Source organism: Dasypus novemcinctus, chromosome 6 (genome assembly GCF_030445035.2).
Source record: "Dasypus novemcinctus isolate mDasNov1 chromosome 6, mDasNov1.1.hap2, whole genome shotgun sequence".
Lineage (NCBI taxonomy): Eukaryota > Metazoa > Chordata > Mammalia > Cingulata > Dasypodidae > Dasypus > Dasypus novemcinctus.
In genome coordinates this window covers 102468761-102488316 of record NC_080678.1, presented here as the reverse complement: position 1 = coordinate 102488316, position 19556 = coordinate 102468761, and the positions used below count along the sequence as shown (strand labels likewise).

The 19556-nt window shown below is 47.0% G+C and overlaps 1 pseudogene; it reads right to left on the bottom strand.

Annotated features, from left to right (window-relative positions):
* Positions 1-17612, bottom strand: part of LOC101432720 (transmembrane protein 132B-like) — a 253068-nt pseudogene extending 235456 nt beyond the window's left edge.
* Between the last annotated feature and the right edge of the window lie 1944 nt (positions 17613-19556).

The window sequence follows — 19556 nt, the reverse complement described above, 5'->3', positions numbered from 1 at the left end:
CACTTCTCCAAAGAAGAAATACAAATGGCTAAAAAGCACATGAAAAAATGCTCCAAATCCCTAGCTATCAGGGAAATGCAAATCAAAACTACAATGAGATACCATCTTACTTCCATAAGATTGGCAGCCATGAAAAAAACAGTAGAATACAAATGCTGGAGAGGATGTGAAGAAAGGGGAACACTCATCCATTGCTGGTGGGAATGCAGAAGGATCCAACCATTCTGGAGGACAGTTTGGCAGTTTCTCAAAAAATTATCCATAGATTTGCCATATGACCCAGCAATACCACTGCTGGGTATATACCCATCAGATCTGAAAACAAGGACACAAACCGATATATGTACACCAATGTTCATAGCAGCATTGTTCACCATCGCCAAAAGTTGGAATCAATCCAAAAGTCCATCAACAGATGAGTGGATCAATAAAATGTGGTATATACACACAATGGAATACTACTCAGCTGTAAGAACCAATACACTACAATCGCACGTGATAACATGGATGAACCTTGAGAATCTTATGTTAAGTGAAGCAACCCAGGCATTGAAGGACAAATACTATATGACCTCAATGATATGAAATAAGTTAACTGCCTCAGAGAGCTAGAGTCTGGAAAAGTGGCTTACTGGAAATCGGGGGGTGGAGGAAGGATGTGAGTTAATGTCTGTAGGGGTGGAATCTGTGATGAGCTGGGGGTCAGTATGAGCACAAAGAAGGGACAAAATGGGGGCAAGGGGTTACCTTTGGGTGGGGTTTTCTGGGTTTGAGGGGGGCTGGGGATGGGAAGAGGGGTAATATGGTCCAAGAAATAGGTGGGAGGGAGGGGCAACATACAAACATGGGAGAGTGCCAGAAGTTCGTTGAGAACTAAATGTTGAGTAAAAAGTATCAAAGTATAAGTAGGAGGGTCACCTGGTTAGGACACTCAGGGGGTATGGTCTGATGCGGGACGGACTCCGGAGGGAATAGCTGAAGGCTCATTTTGCCAAGGTGGGTTCTACCATTGGGTGGGGTGGACCCATATCCTGGGGAAGACTAATGCCGTCGAATAGAGAGAACTGTATCTCTCGTGAGAAAGGACGGCTCCCAGGGCATTAGATTGGCAGGCGTTGTGGGCCCTAAGGGGAGGGGAAAATGGACGTGCAATGGATAGAACAAAGGTAAATAAGGGGGCAAAAGAGGAGTTATGTGAGAGTACACGAGGATGAATATAAAACAGCTAATATTACACCAAAAACATATAGGGGACGACAGACTAACAATGAAAACCATAAGACAAAACATAGGATAACTAAAAAATTTAGAAAACTGTACAACCTAAAGTATGGACCACATAGTAAGCACAAATGTTACCTTGTTTGAAAACTATAGTTTTGGAATCTGTACATCAGTTTCAGGAAATATGATATGAATAAGTTAAAAGATTATTGCTGTGGAAGGGAAAAGGTTTTATGGTGGATCTGGGGAAATACTGTATATTGTATATATGAATTTTGGTGATCTAAGACTCTTCTGAAGCTGACATTATGTTGGGATTCACTTTACGGGAAGTTTTGGATCACAGAGTGGTTCAACAATGGCAGCGGAGGAATACTGATATGGGATGTTATTGACAAGATATATATGGTTGACAGGGAGTTATACAGGGCACATGCCCAGGGTATATGGTAATGTCTATATATACTCATAGTGGAAACAATTAAAAACAACAGCTGGGGGGGTACTGGGCTCCTGGCCGGGGGGTCACTGTTGTGGGCCCTGGGAGAGCAGCGGCAATCCTCCAGGTGCAACGGCAAGAACCAGGAAGGAAGGAGGGCCCAACAGTGGGCTCTTGATACTAATGGCTACACTTTTGAGCCTATGCACCTGCAATAAAAACAAGGCCTAGAGTAGCATTGTGCCTGGGGGTTTCCTCCTGACAGCCTTCATGTTACTCAAATGTGGCCACTCTCACAGCCAAACGCAGCGTGTAGATGTGATGCATTCCCCCCAGCGTGGGACACGACACCCGGGGATGAGCCTCCCTGGCACCGAGGGATCACTACCACATACCAGCTGAAGAAGCAACTAGAAAATGACCTTGAATTAAAGATTCAATGCGGAACAGCAGAATATACCTGTCTACATATAATAACATGACTTCGGGAAGCGGTTTGACCTAATGTAAGGGGGAAATGGAAAGGAGAAATGAGATTATAAGGCTGTGAGTCTCTAAAAAAGAGTCTGGAGGTTGTCAGAAGGAATACCCCTATGTACAACTGAACAGAGTCTAAGAGACAGATAAGGTAGATACAACCCCAGGTATTGGTTCTTTTGAGGGATAAAGAGACCCACGGGTTCTATGGTCATGGCAGAAGGGGTTCACTGCCATGACAGATGGCCCTTCTTTGGAGCTGGTGTTTCTGCATGATGGAAATGGACTCAGAGGGGATCTCTTTTCACAAGACTTTCATGCTACTTTACTGGAATTGTAGTTGGTGCTGGGTTTAAGATATATGTAGGGGATTTGAATCTCTGGACTGATAATATGACACCCAGGCCCAGAGCCTCAACAGACTTCAGCTCCTACACTTTGACTTATTGGACTTACTCCACTCAGCTAACATGGAGTTGAAGAAGGTCAACCACCACAACATGGAGCCTAGAGCGTCTACAACTAGAAGCAGGAAGAGTGCATCCAGTACCCATGTGGAATCTAAGCCCTCAGTTGACATAGGTGTGCAATGGACACAACCAATCCAATGTCCACAGAGAAAATGTGAAATGGGTGTGGGAATGGTAGCCATGGGGGCTGCTGGGTGTGGGGAACGGGAGGAAGAGATGAGATGTGGAGGCGTTTTCGGGACGTGGAGTTGTCCTGGATAGTGCTTCACGGACAATTACGGGACACTGTAGATCCCCCCAGGGCCCACTGGATGGAACGTGAGAGAGTCTGGGCTATGATGTGGACCATTGACTATGGGGTGCAGTGATGCTCAGAGATGAACTTACCAGGTGCAATGGATGTATCACGATGATGGGAGAGAGTGTTGCTGTGGGGGGAGTGGGGGGCGGGGGCGGTGGGGTTGAATGGGACCTCATATATTTTTTTCAATGTAATTAAAAAATAATAATAATAAATAAATATTCAAAAAAAAAAAAAAAATCTTCCACCAAAGTAAAGTCCAGGACCAGATGGCTTCACAGGTGAATTCTGCCAAGCATCTCAAGGAGAATTAATATCAATCCAATTTAAACTCTTCCAAAAAATTGAAAAGGAGGAAAAACTACCCAACACATTTTATGAAACCAACCTCACTCCAACACCAAAGCCAGATAAAGATACTACAAGAAAAGAAAGTTACAGACCAATCTCTCTAATGAACATATATGCAAAAATTCTCAACAAATTACTTACCAAGTGAATCCAACAGCATATAAAAACAGTTATACCTCATGATCAAGTGAGTTTTATTCCTAGTATGCAAGGGTAGTTCAACACAAGAAAATCAATTAACATAATATACCATATATTAGCAAATTTGAAGGGGAAAAAAAACCATGATCCTCTCAATTGATTCAGAAAAGGCATTTGACAAAATCCAGCATCCTTTCTTGATAAAAACACTGCAAAAGATAAGAATAAAAGGAAAGTTCCTCAACATGATAAACGGCATTTGTGAAAAACCCACAGCCACTACTGTACCCAATGGGGAGAGGTTGAAAGCTTTCCCTCTAAAACTGAGAATAAGACAAGGATACCCACTGTTACTACTGTTATTTAACATTGTCCTAGAAGCTCTAGCTAGAGTAATTAGGCAAGAAAAAGAAATAAAGGGCATTCAACTTGGAAAAGGGGAAGTAAAACTCTCACTATTCATAGGTAACATGACCTAATATCAAGAAAATTCCAAAATATCTACAAGAAAGCTATAGAGCTAATAAATGAGTTCAGCAATGTGGCAGGATACAAGATCAACATGCAAAAATGAGTAGTGTTTCTATACACTAGCAATAAACAAACTAAGGAGAAAAAAAATTCCATTAACAATAGCAATAAGAGACTCAAATATCTAGGAATTAATTTAACCAGGGATGTAAAGGACCTGTATTCAGAAAACTACAAAACACTACAAAAAGAAGACATAAACAAATGGAAGGATATTCTGTGTTCATGGATTGGAAGACTAAATATCATGAAGATGTCAATTCACCCAACCTGATTTACCAATTTAATGCAATCCCAATCAAAATTCCAACAGCCTAATTCACAGAAATAGAAAAATCAATAACCAATATATTTGGAAGGGAAAGGGGTGCAAAATAGCCAAAAACATCCTAAAAAAGAAAAGCAAAATTGGAGGACTCATGTTTCCTGACCTTGAAGTGTATTATAAAAGCTACAAGGGTCAAAACAGCATGGCATTGGCATAACGATAGACACCTTAATCAATGGAATCAAATTCAGAGTTCAGAAAGAGACCCACACCTCTACAGTCAACTAAGTTTTGATAAGACTACCAAGTCCACTTTACTGGGACAGAACAGTCTCTTCAATAAATGGTGCTGGGAGAACTGGATATCCATAACCAAAAGAAAGAAAGAGGACCCCTATCTCACACCCTATACAAGCTCAATTCAAAATGGATCAAAGACCTATGCATAAAAGCCAGGATCATAAAATTCATAGAAGATAATGTAGGGAAATATATTCACGTTTTTGTGGTAGGTTGGGGTCTCTTAAATCTTACATCCAAAGCACAAGCAATAAAAGAAAAAATAGATACATGAGACCTCCTCAAAATTAAACACTTTTGTACCTCAAATGACTTTGTGAAGAGGGTACTCAATGGGAGAAAATATTTGAAAATCACACAATCAACAAGGGTCTAATATCCATGATCTATAAAGAAATCCTACTACTCAACAATAAAAAGGCAAACAACCTGATTTAAAAATGGGCAAAAGACTTGATTAGACATTTTTCCAGAGAGGAAATACAAACGGTGAACAAATACATGAAAAAAATGTTCAACATCACCGGCTATTAGTGAAATGCAAATCTAAGCTACAATGAGATTTTTTTTTTAAGATTTACTTATTAATTTTTTTCCCTTCCCCTTCTCCCACCCTGCTGTTTTTGCTGTCTATGTTGTCTTCTCTTCTCATTTTCTCTCCTCTAGAATTCACCAGGATTTGATCCTGGAGACCTCTGATGTGGTGAGAGGTTCCCTGTCAATTGTACCACCTTGGTTCCTGGTCTCTCCTGTGCTTCACCTTGACTCTCCTCTTGTCTCTCCTGTGATGTGTCGTCATCTTGCTGTGTGATGCACTTGCACAGGCACTGGCTCACCACACGGGCACTCATGTGGGCACTGGCTTCACCACACAGGCACTTGTGCTCAACATATGGGCACATGCTCACCACACGGGCACTTGCACGGGCACTGACTCGCCGTGCACACACGCTTTCTCCTTTTTCACCAGGAGGCCCCAGGAATCAAACCCAGGTCCTCCCATATGGTAGGCAGAAGCTCTATCACTTGAGCCACACCCGCTTCCCTACAATGCAATATTAGTATCACCACTGTGGAATGGCCACTATTTGAAAAAACAGAAAACTACCAGTGTTGGAGAGGATGTGGAGAGATAGGAATGCTTAATCACTGCTGGTGGGAATGCAGAATGGTATACAGCACTGTGGAGAACTGTTTGGTCCAGTTCCTAAGGAAGTTAGATATAGATCTGCCATGTGACCCTGCAATACCACTACCAGGTATATACCTAGGAGAACTGAGAGCAGGGACATGGACACCTGCACACCGATGTTCATTGCAGCGTTATTCACAATCGCCAAAATATGGAAACAACCCAGGCGAGCATCAACTGAAATATGAATAAACAAATTGTGTTGTATAAACATAATGGAATATTATCCAGTTGTAAGAAGAAATAAAGTCGTGAAGCAATGATAACATCAACAAACCTGGAGGACATAATGTTGAGTGAAGCAAGCCAGACACAAAAGGACACATATTGTATGATTTTGCTATTACGAACTGAATATAACGAGCAATCTCGTGGAGTTATTAGCTAGAATATAAATCACCAAAAAATAGAATGAGGTCAGAGAATGGAAAGCTGAGGTTTAATCTGTGCAGAATTGTTAAATGTTGTTTGGAAATGTATGGAAATGAATAGAAATGGTGAATGCAAAAGAAAGGTGAAAGGATAAGCAAATTGTGGTACATCTATCATACAATGAAATATTATCAAGCCACAAAAAGACATGGAAGAACCTTTTGTAAAATGAAGAAGCCTGTCTGCCACATATCACGCGATTCCAACTAAATGACATTCTGGAAGAGGCAAAACTAGAGAGACTAAAAAGATCAGTAGTTGCCAGGGATGTGGGGTGGTGGGTAGAATGCAGGGGTGAGGTAAAGGGGGTTGGGGGGGCAGTGAAACTGCTCTGTATAACATTGTGACGGTGGACACACGACATTTTTCAAAACCCAAAGAACTGTGCCACATAAAGAGTGAACCCTAATATAAACTCTGATCTTCAGTTACTAAAACATTATCAATAATGGTCCATCAGTTGTAATATCCCACACTAATGCACAAGCCTACTGATGAGGGAAGCTGAGCAGGGGTGTATTTGGGAACTCTCTGTATAAGCTAACAATTTTTCTGTAAATCTAAAAGTGCTCTAAAAACTAAAGTCAATTAAAAAAAAATACCTAAGCATTAAGATTATTCATATTCAAATGAGGCATATGGGGACAAAGTTTTCCGGGATCTCTCTCAGCCTTAGAGATACTAGGAGTGGGGGAAAACTCATGATACTTCAAACTTTCTTGGAAACCATAGCAAAGCCTAATGTGATCCCAGCCTAGCATTGCCCAGCCACCCACAACCCTCCCTCCACACCACATTTTACAACCTTTCACTAAAAGGCTTTCCAATGCACAGTCAGATTTAGATGCTAATGTTTAACTGAATCTATTTTGGTACTAGAGAATAATAAATTCAGCTTTTGTTCATACTGGCCCCTCAATAATATGCAGCCTAAGATAGCAAAGTAGCACATGAACAGCAACACATCTTCCCCTTCCCATACATCTTCAGCTCTGAAATTAGATCTTAGCAAATCCTGTTCACATTCACACTTTGATCCGGGGCGTCATCTGAGCCAGAATGAAATATGTCACATTTCATTTATGAAAGACATGATTAAAACAGACCATCAGTTATGCTGGGAAATAAGACCTTTCCCCAGGCCTTAAAATTTTATTTTATTTTATTTTGAGTGACTAAATATACAAACGGACAATGACCAATATCTGACGCTGCGTCTCTGACCCACATTTCTGCAGGGACCAGCCCAGAGGAGCTGAACTGCAGCCTCAGCAGCTGTGAGCCCACAAGGGCCAGTACCGGGTCAGCAGCTGCCAACTTCCCCATTTCTTACTGTCGCTTCCAGCCCAGCGCCAGTCAGGGAAAGCCGAGCATGTTCCCTCCACCAATCACAGCAGATGCCCCACTTCTAAACACCCCGTTCCCAGCTTCCCCGTGCCACCAGCCTCCAATCCCCGCCACCTGCAGCCTCCCCTTTCCTTCCCTCCAAAGCCTGCCCGCTCCCCGGCCTGCCTTGGAGTCTGCCAAGTGCAAGTGATGGTGGTTGCCTCCCTCGCTCTGAATAAAGAGCCTCTCTCTGTCCTCCTTTGGATGGTCTTCATTTAGGTCCACAATTTCAATGGGCTTCCCTCCAGCCATAAAATAAAGAACTCTTCTAAGCACAGGAAGTAATAGAGCTATGAAGGCATGAAAACGAAGCTCTAGATGATGACCCGGAGAAGGTTGATGGATAAAGTCGAGTCTCCACCTAGACAAGCAGAGCAGCCAGCAGAGTGGGGGAAATGGGCGCTCTCAGTCTACACTCCCATTCCATTATTTCCCCCACTGTGGGGTCTCAGGCAGGAACCCCTCCCTAACCTCTCTGGGTCTCAATTTCCACATTCCTAAAATGGATGTAAATAACACTTAGTATGTGTCAGCCAAAGGGGTGCTGACGCAAAACACCAGAAATTGGTTGGTTTTTTTTTCTCTTTATTTTTTTAATGTTACATTCAAAAAATATGAGGTTCCCATATACCTCCCACCCCCCTCACCAGGCCATAAAGCATAAGTTACTTCCCTCACCAAAGTCTATTTCCACATCTTGGAGAAAGATGGCTGCTGACGCCTGCCAGGGTTCAGGCTTCCTGGGCTCCTCTGGGCTCAGCTCCTGTTTCCTCCACAAGGGCAGCTGTGGACTATGAGGTGCTCTAGGCTTTGCCTCTCTCCACAGGGTCAGTTGTAGACTATCAGGCGAACGGCTCTATCTCCCTGGGGTTTCTGCCGTGTCTAAGGAGCCGTCTCTATTCCTCTGTGTTCTTCTACTGGCTCAGGTCCTCTCCTGGGGCTGGCTTCTCTTTCCTCTGCATGCTGACTTGCTGGGGCTCCAGCTCAAGGCTTCAGCATCAAACTCCAACATCAGAAACCCTTGCATCAAAAGCTCCAACTCTGTCCTTCACCATGCCTTTTATCTGAGTCCCCACCCACCAAGGGGTGGGACTCGATGCCCTAATGACATGGCCCAATCAAAGCCCTAATCATAACTCAATCACACCCAGTAATAGACCAGATTACAAACATAATCAAAACCATATCAAACTGTTACAGCATGTAAAATGGCTGTGCTAATACCAAGAGAACGCATAGAAAGGGTTAACTCAGCACCTGGCAGAAGTACATACTTAGCAAATAATAGTACCAATAAACTTACTGAGCACCTACTGTGTGCCAGCCACCCTTCTAAGTGCTTTACATAAAGTAACTAATTTAGTAAATAGGGCCAATGATGATGGGGGGGATTCATTTCCTGTGATATGCCCACTGCTCATTTCTAACTCCCCACAACACACACTGAATAAGCTAGTGGTGTCTGTCCTCGAGATCAAAATCTAGCCCCTCTTTTTAGTATTACACCCCTTTTCTTCAGTACTCCATTCATCAGGAGTCAAAATTCAAATGCCCACAGGAGCCAGATGGATAACATTCATCAACAAAGTGGGCTAGGCATGAGACAAAAGGGAGTGGTAGGGCCTGAGGTAAACTAGATAACACAATGCGTCCAAAAGGGAAACCACATTTTAATGACAGCCCAGTGTTGCCATGTTGCCAGATCTTCAAACAACTTTCAAAGAAAATGGTTTGTGAAATTTCCCTGTTGGTAGAGGTTGGCAGCTCTTTTAAATTTTTTTAAAGAACACCATGCAAGGTAAATAAAGCACACATCAGTGGGCTGGATTTAGCTACAGCCACCAGTTTACAAATTCCAGACTAGATCTTTCTCCTTTGAGACAGCACCACAACTAAAGTTTAATAAAGATGTGGGAACATTCCTTTGGCTGGATTGCCTCTTCTTTGCCTCTCCAGCTCCAAAGCCCAAGTAGGAATCTAAAATCCTAGAGGGTTCCCCAAAAGAAAGGGCTCTGGGGTCCAAACATCAAAAGCCCCCCCCCCCTGCCTCCACCACCTGCCATGGGCTCTGTTTCAGAAGGCTGACAGTTCATGCTTGACTTTTCAAGGCAGTCTGCCTTAGAGACCCTTCAGCTCTAAAATTACACTTGTATGGGGTAAAAAAGAAAAACTCGAGGGCCTGCTATTTCCAAGATAACACTTCAGGGCCCCTGCAACCTGGGTGCTGGTTCCTCTTCCACTCTCCCGAAATTAAGCCTCTGCTCTAGCCCAGTTGGGCCACTCCCAGCCCAGGAGGCAGCTGGTGCCCTCTTGAGCCCCTGAGAGACGGTGGAGTGTGGGAGTAAAGGGCACAGGCTCCAGGCCAACCTGCTGCCCAGGTCACAGCCACCCCTCCCCAGCCTGTGACCTGGGCAAGTCACTAAACTTCTCTGTGCCTCAGAAAATCAAGGATAATAATAGTACTTGCCTCTAAGAGGTGTTGGTTGTGAGGGTCTGATGTATTAATTCACGTAAAGAACTTAGAATATAGCCCGGAACATTCTACATCCTCGGTGAATATTAGCTAGTGCTGTTTACACCACTTCGCTGGCCTGAAATGCCATTCCCAAGCAGCCTCCAAGGCTTCCAGATGATCTCCGCTCCCTTTCCGCTAAACTTCTCACCCAACATGGTCTTTCTACACCAAGTATGGCAAATAGGTTTCATCTTAAGGGCCAACTCCCCAGCGTGACTTGGTAATAGGCTGCCTGGGGTGGTGGGCTCTGTGCTGCAGTAGATTAGTAATATCTGCCATGGCCCAGGAAGTTGCTGCAGTCAATCAGTAGTATCAACCAAGGCAGAGAGAGCACTGGCATCAAGTAGTAATGTCTGCCATGGAAGAGGAAGTGCTGCTGTCAATTGGTAACATCCCCCATAGCAGAGAGAGTGCTGGCATTGATTAGTAACATCTGCCGTGCCAGAGCACTTACTGAAGGGCTAAAGTTGGTTGGTATGTCCACCAGGGTGTAGAGAGAGGCAGGAATGTGGAGGCCATCTTTGCTTTCCTTGGTCTCTAGCAAGCAGCTTGCATGCCTTGTATTGAAATGACCTCTGTAGAGTTGGATCCTGGGATTCCCCAGTTCTCTGAGGACAGGAACTAGGTTTTAAACTACTCCATATCCACCAATAGAGTGACTACCTCCGAGTCCACATTATGTTATGAATCAGCTCTGAATCAACAACCAGCCAACACTAACTCAAGGGGCTCCATCAGAAACCTGGCTACTTGCAGGCTAATCAACCCATTTGGGACCTGCCAGAGCCCTGGAACCTACTAACAGGTGTCGGAGCAAGTGGACCTTCAAACAAGAAAGATTCAGGGCCTCAACCTGGGTCATAATGAGAGGGGCCACAGTGGGCTCACAACTGATTAACCACCTCTCTGTTCCTGTGCACACAAAACAAGCCCCACTCATGGTGGGATTGACTTCCCACAACCTTGTCAACTGAAGGCCAGAGAAACAGTCACAAGTGAACGTTCACCAAGGACTCTTTTTTTTTCCAAAGATTTATTTTTATTTATTTCTCTCCCCTTCCCCCCCTCCCCCAGTTGTCTGCTCTCTGTGTCCATTTGCTGCATGTTCTTTGTCTGCTTCTGTTGTTGTCAGTTGCACGGGAATCTGTGTCTCTTTTTGTTGGCATCATCTTGCTGTGTCAGCTCTCCGTGTGTGCGGCACCATTCCTGGGCAGGCTGAACTTTCTTTTGCACTGGGCCACTCTCCTTACGGGGCACACTCCTTGTGTATGGGGCTCCCCTATGCGGGGGACACCCCTGCGTGGCACGGCACTCATTGCGCACATTAGCACCATGCATGGGCCAGCTCCACATGGGTCAAGGAGGCCCGGGGTTTGAACCTTGGACCTCCCATGTGGTAGACGGACGTCCTATCCATTGGGCCAAGTCCACTTCCCACCAAGGACTCTTAAGAGGCCAGGTTCTGAGTACTTTAATAATTCATATAATCCTCACAACAACCCCAGGAGATAGGTCCAATCATTATTCCCATCTCAAAGATGAGGAAACTGAGACACAGGAAGGCTAGGTGACTTCCTCAAGGGCACATAGCTGGTACATCTGCTGTTTCCTACCTGCTACTCAAAACTTCTTGTGAGACAGGTTCATCAACCTGTCACACAATGGTCCCCCCACTTTTGCAATCCTAAAAACAAATCGTCATCATTCATATAGAGGCAGCTGGTTCACCTCACCAAAGGATTCTTTACTGAGGAAAAAGACATCATCTCAGGAACACTCCTTCATGTAGTTATAACTGGAGTTCATTTACAAAGTTCCCACTTATTTGTAGCATTATAGCGATCTGCCCGATTTATCAAACTGGCCAGTGATGGGTTCAGACTGTGGCAGGAGAGCTTTTGGAGCCTCCCGGGAAGGGGAAGCAGGCTGTGCTCTCAGAGCAGTGGTTTAGTCCTGGCCACACAACAGAAATACCTGGGATTTTCAGAAAAGGCTCCTGCCCAGGGTCTACCCCAGATATTCTGATTTACTTCCTCGGGAGCGGAACTCAGATAATACTCGTGAAAACTAGTTGTCTTGGAGAATGGTGTTTTCCCTTTAATAAGCACAAGGTATGAGAAGCTGTGAGAGTCCCTGTCAAAGTCCCACGGATGGAAGCAGCCAACACTGATGGAGAGCCTGGTTCCGAGCCAGGCCCGCCTTCACCCACAGCCAATTCCCCCAGCAATTCGCCATCCGCTATCCTAGAGGACGTCATGTGATCACTTCCTTTCCATCTCCAAACTCGTATTTCTCCAGATTTCCTGATTTATTGGAGTAGGTCAGATAACGGCCTCCCAGGGATGTCCCTGTCCTAATCCCCAAAATCTGCCACCTTTTAAAGCAAAGGGGCTTTGCAGATGAAGGGAAGTTAAGGACCATGAGAGGGAGAGATTGCCCTGGACTGTCCCAGGGGACCCAAGGTCATTCAAGGGTCCTTTTGAGAGGGAGGCAGGAGGGGCAGAGTCAGGGAAGACACGACACAGAAGCAGAGGTTGAAATGGGGGAGGGGGAACCAGGTCAAGGAATTCTGGCCACCTCTAGCAACTGGAAAGGCAAGGAAACAGACTCTCCCCTAGGACCTCCAGAAGGAGCAGAGCCTACCGACTCACTTTAGACTTCTGAGCTATAGAACTGTGAAAGAATAACTTTGTGATGTTTTAAGCCACTACGTTTTTGGTAACTTGTTATAGCACCAATAGGAAACTAACACTTACTTCCAAGCCTTCAGAACGCTCCTTCCAATCCACCCTTCCTAGAGTGTAAACCATCCCCCAGCCCCCACAGTCCCATCCCCGAAATCACCAGAGGCTGACCACGGTCAGTAGTCAGAGCCATGTAAAGTCTCCTGTAGGGACCCACAATGACAAAGATGAGCACACAGCCAAGCACTTAGGGAAGACAACGGCGAGCCCAAACGCAACAAACAGAGAAACTAACCCTGTCAACAAAGAGTATATTAAATAGAGCGAGACTTTAGAAGGAATATAATCAAAACCCTCATGGAGATCCAAAAGGATAATGCATCCTTAAGAATCAACTAGAAATAACAGTAACGAAAACTTAATTGTTGAATTTTAACTCAATAAATCGTCTCAGTAGCAAAAGATGATGGGTGGAAAAGTTGATTAATGAGCTGGGAAATCTGACTGGAAAATTCCCACAGAATATAAAACAAAAGTGCAAAAGGAAAGCAAGTTAAAAGATAATAAAAAGGCATAAAGGATAGATGGGAAAGTTCTGGCATCTGTCAAGGAAGAAAAGAGACCATAGAAGAGCACATCCCCAAATCAAACAAAGGCGTGAGTGTTCAGAGTGAAGGACTCATGCTGTGCCACCCAGACAGAGGATGGAAGCCTCCAGGAAGAAGTGGTAAGCAAACAAAACACTTAAACCTAGGGCTCACCCCAAAAAAGGGTGATTGTAAGCAAACACCAACGCCGGACCTAAATGAGAGCATGTGAGATGTGTTCAAAGTGCTATTCAAGATAAATGTGCAAGGAGCAGATGTGTTCAAGAGGTTGAGCTCCTGCCTCCCACACGAGAGGTTGTGGGTTCAATTCCAGACCCCTGGTACTTCAAAAAAAAAAGAAAGAAAGAAAAGAAAATGTGCAGCCTTAAATATGTTATTAGAAAATAAGAAAGAAAAATTGAAGAGAAATAAAGTTTCTTTAACTGAAGGAACTGAAGACGACTTGTCAAAATAAACCCAAAGAAAGGAGCAGTAGGGGGTTTAATAAAACAGGAAACAAGGAATTAAAACATCTAGAAAGATGGAAGCATTGATCAATAAAACCAAACATTATTTCTTTGAAAAGGCCAACTAAATAGATAAAGTTCAACAGATCTGATGAATTTTTTGAAAAGGAGACAAGACAAATTAGGAGGAGGGGACATAACTATAAGCATAGAGGAATTTTCTAAAATTTTAATCCATCAACTTTGGAAATCTAATAAAAATGCTCCCAGAGAAGTCTGAAGGCACACGCCCAAAACGCATCACAGCGTTTTAAGAGAGCCCACAGGCCCAGGCCCACCGTGTCCATGCCGTTCACGGAAAACAAAAATCAATTCTAAGCACCTCTTTGCGGAGTTGTCTGAGAACTGAGGCCACACGGCCAACATGGCCTGATCCCTGGACAGGCAGACAGATGCAGAGAATCCCAGGGTACCAGCTTCAGAAGCCTCTGTGCAAGCCAGCTCCAGGTAGGAATACCCGCTGAATTCACCCTCAAATGCGAAGACGAAATAAGGACTTCCTCTGACAAATAAAAATTGAGGGAATTTGTTGCCAACAGATCTGCCCTGCAATACATGTTGAAAGAAGTTCTTCAGAGACAAGGAAAATGATATTGATCAGAAACTCAGATGGCCATGCAGACAGGAAGAGGACCTGAAAGGACACATAAGGGTACAGGGAGAAGGAACCCTCAGAATGAGAAGGGAGACCAGACCAGACAAATGTATGTCCTAAGTCCCAAAGGAGAGACTCCCAGAAGAGGACAAGGACACCGGGAGAGGCTCCGAGGAGGGCTAGGGGTGCAGGGGGACAGAATTAAATACTGGGTCACCGAGAGAGAAGCCCCCCTTCCAGGGCTCGTTGAGTCCTGATCACATCGTGGAGGTCTGAGTTGGTGCTAAGCTTGGGCACTACTCTGAAAGTTAAACTCCTGCTATTCTTCCCAGTAAGAGGTGGAAGATATGGCACCTCTCCTAGAACCTGGGCTGGCCTGAGAGACTTCTTGACCAATAGAAAGGGGTTCACACACTCTGGGACTTTGAACACCAGGTCATAAAAAGACTTGCAGCATCCCACCCCAACCTCCTGGCACACTCGCTCTCAGAACCAAGCTGCTGTGTCTGAAAAGGACGAGCGCCTTGAAGAAGCAATGTGTTGGCACCAAGGTAAACAGCTCCAGGCGCAGGCCGGCGACCAGCTGGCGGCCCTGCCCAGCCACGCGAGCACTCGTGTGGACGTCCAGCCCACGTGCGCTGTCAGGGCACTGCAGCCCCCGCCCCGACTGCAGCCACACGAGAGACCCCACAGGGGACCACCAGGCAAGCCAATGCAGCCCCAGAATTGCAGGAGGGCAATAAAATCATCACCAAGAAAAGCAAATCTGTATTTCTTTATGGATAGATATGTATGTAAATTTTTAAAAAACTCATTAATTCTGGGGAAGGGGCTGGTATTGGAAAGGAAGGGTCAAGTCAAACCTTTGCTTGGAGTCCTAGAATCTTCTCCACAGGAGAAATCCGCTTGCCCCTGCACTCCCCAAGACCCCAGTGTCAGCTGCAGTGCCCCGCCTGTCGCCACAGCTGCTCTTCCTGGGGGCTGCTGTGTCTCCTGGACCCGCCCTCCCGGATGTTAGGGCCTGCAGGGTCACTGTTTCATTGTCAGTCAGTGGCGCTAGAGGGACACTGACAGGCAAGAGCAGGGCGAAGGGCTAGACCCTTCCTGGTGGCCTCCCAGTGGCTCCTCATGCCGACGGATGGCCCGAGCCCGGCCCCTTCACCCCAGCAGCTGCAGGGCAGCCTGGTTGTAGCGGGTGGCTCTAGGTTGCAGTATTTCTAACTGTTGAGCCCAGTTCCATCACCTGCCCACCTCCCACCCCAGAGACCCAGCAGCAGCACACAGTGCCCCCTCCTCAGAGGTCCAAGTTTCGAGGTTCAGCCTCCTCCCTGCGTTCCCCGCCCCCCCCCCCCCCGCCAGGGGCTGTGGCCGCTTCCTGCAGTCGCTGCTTCCCTGCTGCCCCTATACCCGACTTCCTGCCTTTCCCACGACCAAGCCGTCACTCCTTCCTGCTCCTGACACCACTGCGGTGGTTTCCCTCCCACGCGGGACCATGTTCTCCCACCTTGGCCTCTTTCCACCAACCGCAGTTCCACTCCACTTCCGTGAACCTTCTCCACCCATCCCACTCTCGCCCCTCAGCTCCATAACCTGCATGGTCTCCACTCCGAGAGCTCAAACTTGATCTGCCTTAGGGTGCATCTATCTTGGGGGCCAGCACACTACGGCCCATGGGTCACAGTCAGCCATCCATCAGTACCTGTCAATGGCGTGTGACCAGCACCCGGCCTGCTCACTCTCTTCCATGCTGTCATGCTACAGCGGCAGTTACGTAGCTGCAACAGACCCCACACGGCCCGAAGTGTCCATTTCCCATCTGCCCTTTCCAGGGAACGTCTCCTGGCCCTGGCACACGCACCGCTGTGCACGGGGCTCCACTTCATGTTCTAAGTCTCCTCACTCCACTGGCAGAGCCAACGACGGACACCCGTTTTACTAAGTGACCATCCGTTATCTACAAGAGGTGACTCCCGTCCACCCGCCCCGCAAAGCCGCTCACCTAAGAGTGAAGTGGTCTGCCATGGAGCCGCTGGTCAGGGACACCAGGAAGGTGGCCGTGCCGCCGTCCCGGACCAGGTTCAGGGGCACGGAGACGACGAGGTTCTCGTCCAGGCTCACGGGTGACCACTTCAGGTCGTCCTGCGTCGGGTAGACCACCACGCTGCCGATCCTCTCGCGGGCGGGCAGCGCCTGCTGGGGGCCCTCCTGGCCCGAGAGGATGTGGTTCTCCCACTTGCCGTCCTCCTCCAGGGGACAGGCCCCCGCCTCGTCGGCCGCGTACAGCGCGAAGAATAGCTCGAGGGCGGTGTCCCCCAGCACGGCCGGGACCTCCTCCTCGGGCTCCAGGTCCAGGCCCGAGCTGAACCACTCGGGCAGCAGCTCCAGCTCGGCCACGCACAGCCCCGGGTCCCCGCGCAGCCGGCAGCTGGCCGCCACCTCCCTGGCCTCGGGAAACGCGAACATCTTGACGCAGGGCAGGCCGTCGGCGGGGTTGCCGTCGCCCCAGCGCGTGCCGGTGACGTAGAACAGGGTCTGCACCTTGGGTCTGTTGGAGTAGATGGAGCTGTCGAGGATGTGGGACCTCAGCTTCCAGTTGAAGGGAAACCCTCCAGGGTGGCGAAGGGCGTCGCCGTCAGCAGGAGCTCCGGGGGCACGGTCCTCTCGGCGGAAAACGGGCCGTAGCTGGCATTGACGAGCGGGGGCGCGGCGGCCCGGTAGATGAAGAGGGGCTCGGCCCGCGCCTGCAGGCTGCAGTTCCTGGTGAGGTCCTGGTGGGCCTCCTTGAGGAAGAAGGCCTGCTGGGCGCTGGCGACGCGCAGGCTGGCCGGGAGGTGGGCGGGAAGCGAGGAGAACCTCTGCAGGCTGTCGGCGGCCGCTCGGGTACGCGCCACTGCACAAGAAAGGAGAGCGGGGGCACGGTGAAGGCCACGTTCACGCAGGCCGCGAGGAGCTGCCGCCCGGGGGTGGCCCCGGCCCCGGGACTTCCACAGGGGGTGTCCCACGTCGCCTCCCAAACCACCAGTGCCAGGGAAGGGGCCTCACTGACCGCGAGTCAGAGGACCAGCGGTCCAACAGGCCCCTCCATGGAGGGCGCACGCGCCTCCCGCCGCGCTCGGAAGGCCCAGCCCAGGGGCCACAGGAATCCTCGGCGTTCGCCGCCTGTGGGGCCAGGGCGCCCCAGCCGCCCGCCATGGCGCTGGCTCACACGACAGGCGAAGGCTTTGCGACTGTTACTGAGGCTAATTCCCCACGCTCCGACAGTGATGTCTAGCTGGGACAACTGCCCACTGGGGACATTTATACATCTCCAAAATGCTCACTGAAATGGAGGCAGAGCTACGGCCCAGCATTCCCTCATCTAGAAATGCTCATGAGAATCTGTAAGATTTATCCACAAGGATGTTCACTGCAGCACCATTTTGAATTGCAAACAAACAAAAGTAAGAGCTTCAGTGCTGCAGCTAGATGTGAACCGGGCTCTAACATCTGAACCTGCCACCTCCTAACTGAGCAGCCTTGAGCAACTTACTTAACCTCTCTGTGCCTCCATCTTCTTCGTAAAACAGGATAAAAACAAATTTGACCTTATTGGGTTGTTGTAAGGATTAATGAGTTAATAAACATGAAGTGCTTAGAACAGTGCCTGAAACACCGTCTCACTAAATGCTCAGTGAATATTTACCTGCTATTATTATGTATTATTGTAATTAGCACTTCACCAGTAGGAGACTATGAAAATGATACAATTTAACTGGATTAACAAGTAGCTGTAAAAACCATGGGGTGGGGAAGCGGCTATGGCTCAAACAGTTGAGCTCCCACCTACCATATGGGAGCTTCTGAAGGCAGGCTCGCCTGCACCTGCAGAGAGCCACCCGGGTCACAACCTCCACAGAGAGCCAACTCAGCAAGGTGATGCAACAAAAAAAAAAAGTGAGACAAGCAAAAAAAAAAAAAAAAACAGAAGAGTGCAGCGATGGACACAGAGAGCAGACAGCAAGCAAGCTGCAAGGGGGGGGAGGGGAAATAAATAAAATAAATACAGACACAGAAGAACACACAGCAAATGGACTCAGAGAGCAGACAGCACACAAAAAGCCGCAAGGGGGAGATTTTTTTTTTAAGTTTATGTACATACTTGAAAGGATGTCCACAATATTTTATTAAGTGGGAAAATTAATAAATTATGAATGTATCATATATGATCCTATTTGGATTTTTTTAATTATGTGTTATATGCATATACATACACACACACAAACGTTTATAGAACCCAAAAAAGAGAAAGATATTTGCTTTTTACCATCTATCCTTCTATTTCCTTTTAATGCATTAAATCTCCATGTATTACCTTCTTAATTAAAACACACACACACACACATATTCTTACTGTTTTTCTGTCTAAATGGAAAAACACAGAGAGCAATGACCCAACAAGCCTGTTCAAACTGAAGACAGTCCACCAGGAAGCAGGGCTGGCCAAACCAGGCCAGGGTTTTTCTCTGCTGCCCGGAGAAAAACCTCTAGCACTGCAGCTCCAGCTCCCTTCGGGTTTCCCACCAAGGCAAAGTAAAGTGAAATTGACAGTGGTGTTTAAAATGTAGCATCACTAGAAGACGAAAAGGCAAACAAATGCCACTCCAAGGACCCTGACTCCTGCTAACATTTTTTTTTACAGCCCAATGTTGCAAACTATGATTTTTCAGTTGATTTAAATGTTTTTTGGCCTTTTCAAGGCTGTCCTTGGTGATCTTTCCTTCCCAGAGGGTGATGGAGTTGTAAGTAGGAGACTGAAAGACATTACTGAGGGGGGCTAGCTCATCCTTCCTTCCAAGAAAGTGTTTAGAAAGCAAGTTCTCAGTTGTCACCAACATGGCTGCTACCAGGTTGGGCTTATTGCTGGGAGGAGGGCAAATACTTATTTATTCCTCCCAGTGTTTATTTCACTATGTTTATCATTCACTTACTATGTTTCTATCTTGCATCAGGAGATGAAGACAGACATGGCTTCTGCCCAAAGAGCTAGAAAGTGCAGAGAGGATTTGGCTAACAGAAGAACACCATAGAAACAACCTCCAGACCCCTAAAATGCACCATGATCACTCTACCTGGGGACGAGTGGGTAGAAAACAACGA